This window comes from Mus caroli, chromosome 3 (genome assembly GCF_900094665.2).
Source record: "Mus caroli chromosome 3, CAROLI_EIJ_v1.1, whole genome shotgun sequence".
Lineage (NCBI taxonomy): Eukaryota > Metazoa > Chordata > Mammalia > Rodentia > Muridae > Mus > Mus caroli.
The window spans coordinates 111,571,945-111,575,615 of record NC_034572.1 but is presented as its reverse complement, the minus strand read 5'-3'; positions in this window follow the sequence as shown (position 1 = coordinate 111,575,615).

Here is a 3,671-nt window from a genome sequence, read left to right as displayed (position 1 = left end):
CCTGGTCTACAAAGTGAGTTCCAGGACAGCCAGGGCTATACAGAGAAACCCTGTCTCGAAAAACCAAAAAAAAAAAAAAAAAAAAAAAAAAAGATCGTGGTATTCTGTGGAATAGTTAGTGTGTTCAAGCAAAATATTTTAGTTGATTTGATTACTTTGAAATTTAGTAAAACTAGTTGATAAGAATGACCTATGTGAGTAAATGTTAAGTGTGCAGTTTTAAAATAGTCTATTCTACTATTTGGGGGTAGAATGTTCCAGAAATGCAACTGATGTCAGCCAATTGAGGTGCTTGGTTCAACTTTATTTATTTAGTATTCCTTTGGGGAATGCTGAGATTCCAACCATGGATCTGAGCATGCCAGGCAGACAGTACACTTAGCTACATGTTCAGCCAACCATATAAAATGCTTACCTTATTATCTTCTCTTTTTGAAATAGGAGCATGAACATGCAGTACAACAATTGTACATTTGGCTGGTTATTTCTACAGTTTTATTAATTTCCCTTTATTATTTTCACATTGCTATGGATAAATAAAATGTTTAGGGATGTGATGTAAGACTTCAACTTAGCATCCTTATGACTATAAAACGACTTTCTTTTCCCATGATAACGTTTTTATTCAACTGAGTTTTACATTTTTCAAATTAAAATAGCCCTTCCAGCTTTCTTTGGATTAGTGTAGCACTGGCTTTATATTTGCTCCTTCTGTTCCTCTTATTCTCCCAGTTTGCCTTTTCTCCGGGTGTTTCTAGTTCAAGAATTATGAATATTTTATCCTACTTGGGGTATGTTAATATATTATCTATAACTTGTCTGTGTGTATGTGTGTGCATGTGCATGTGTATGCATATGCATGTGTGTGCATGTTCATGTGTATGGGTATGCTTGTGCAGGTTCATGTATGCAAGCAAATGCATTTGTGTGCCTGTGTATGTGTGTGATTGATATATGGATGTATAGGTGCTTGTGAGAGTGCATACGCATCTGTGCACTTGCATTTGGAGGCCACAGGACATCCTTGGGTGGCATTTTTTAGGTGCCATATACATAATCCTATTATTTTATGAAATAAAGATTCTCATTGGCCAGGGGCTTTCCAAATAGACTAGGATGGATGGCCAGCCAGAGAGCTTTGCCTATTTGCATCTTGTATCTTCTAGCCCTGGGATTTCAAGCACTCAGTACTATGTCCTAGGAATCAGATCCCTCCTCATGCCTACAAGACATTCTCTGTATTGACTGGGCTAAATCTTCAGCCCTTTGGGTCTGCTTATTGTTAATTGTAATGATCCATTGAGCACTGACAGAATATATATACTCATCGCAGCTTTATTCGGATAACATTAAATCCACCATAACTTGAGCATGATTTTCTTATACCAGTTTCTTTTCATTTTCTTCTCCCAATATTTGCATATGCTGAAATTTCCTTTGCCTGTTTTAAGCTCCCACACACAAAGAACTCATGCCCTCAACATGGTACATTTTGTTCTGAAGCAGATTTTCATGGCAAGATACTGTACTGATGGTCAAACTGGATCTCCTCCCTTTAGATAGGAAAAGATGACCTCTCCTTATTCATACCTAAATAAACTCCCCACCAGAAGAGACAAACTGTGGTTCCCAATGCTTTTAGCAAATGATCTTCCACTTGAACATAACTATTAAGCTAATGTAGAGTTTGATCTGTTTTGACAACCTTCAGCTGAGGGGTTTTCCTTTTTGTTTTCTTTCAGTGATAGCAATCAATACACACACTTGCATATAGTGACCTTGCACTTTACTTGACATTTTGTGTGTTATCACTAATAATTAGTAGGTGATTGCTACGAGCATGCAATCCTTGTCTTTTAATATTAAAATCTCTATATTATGGAGCACTTAACATGTCACCTCCTTTGCATCTTAATGTCATCCACATGGTGGTTATGGAAATCGTGGGCACACCAGAATCTCTTGGCCCAGACACTTGATAAATTAGTTCTTGTCCTCTGGAAAAAAATGGATATAATCACTGGCAAGTACATGGCATAGCTCAAGTAATGAATCATTGGACTCATTAATTATTATATGAAAAGACAATGAAATACATGAGTAAGTGAATAAATCATTCCAGGATCTTAGCAAATTAAAATGTAACTGAGTGACATATGCTGTACCACGAAAGGCAATTTGAACAAGGAAAATGCTCACTTATTATTGAAAGCCATAGAATTTTATTGCAACATATGACCCAAATAAAGGTTAAAATGACCCATGGTCAGCTGTTATTTGATCCAATGTCTTTAAAGTAGCAATCCTTTACAAATTTATATATTTTTGTGTACACCCATCTAGACAATGGTGTCAAATTACATGGAATGTGCTTGGTAAAATAAATTTTTAATTGCACAAAATCATAGAAACTTCATAGGAAAGAATAAATGTATGACAATTTTTAAGGGGTTGGCTTACTAAGAAGAATTAAGTAGATCTAGATAATAACTTGGGAAGACAAATGGGCTGTATTTGATTGAGCACTTTATATTCACACCTATATATCCATATACCAGTAATAGCATATTCCTCATTGAAAATGGATATGTGTTTGGCTGCATCTGTTTATGCTAGAGAAAACTTGGAAAGGTTATAGATCAAATTATCTTCAGCAATACATACTGATGATCTATATGGCAAGGCTTGGTGAGATATTTAAATCACTGCTTCATTAAATCCTTGGAAACATTTGCTGGCACTGCAGTGAGAGGCTGTTCCTACGGTCCAGGTTCAAACTCCTGCCATAAAGGATGAACCAGCAAGCAGCGATGCTTCCAAAATAACTTCTTGTCCTTAATTTGCCTTTCTTGAAAACTGTGAAGGGGAAATGTAGCTCAAAAATCACACTCCCTGCAATCCGTATGTTCCACTTCCTCACACACAGACTACTCCTTCAGTACTCACTTCTTTGAACCTCTCCCAGACCGAAGCCTAAATGCACAAATCTTGGCCTCTCACTCTACGCACTTCTCACACCATTCTGTTTCACCAAACCAAAACAGGAAAACTCTAAAAACCGTTTAATCAAATGTAACATACTGAAACCAATTTCCTCACTCAAAAATTTCATAGGGGATATGTATTTGTCTCATGTATTGACATTATGCCTCTCTAGCAACACGTTATGACCAGTGACTGTGTACCTTCTAACACATTCCATGTTCAACAGCAATACAACAGAGAGACAGCCATAAAGCATAGCAGACCATCTACCACTAGGCTTTAACAAAGCTTTGGGACTTGAAGTGATGGCCCTCTGCCCAGGGATGACACCACCTACAATGGGCTGGGTCTTCCCACATCAATCATTAATAGAGAAGATACCCCTACAGATATGACCACAGGCCAATATAATGGAGGCAATTTATCCAATGGGTGTCTCTCTTTCCAGGTGACTGTAGTTACTACTAAGCTAACAAAAAATGAACTAGCACAGAACATTTCCCAGAAAACAAGCCCCCCCCCAAAAAAATCAGATGTTTAAATATTTTGTAATTGCTTTCTTACTTATGAAGAGATACAGAACAAAAGCAGCTCTGTCCACTCATCTATTACTTCAGGAATGGACATAAATGTTCTACAAACTGCATTGCTAGAGAAAGGGTGTGCTCCAACATTGTCAGTGGGGC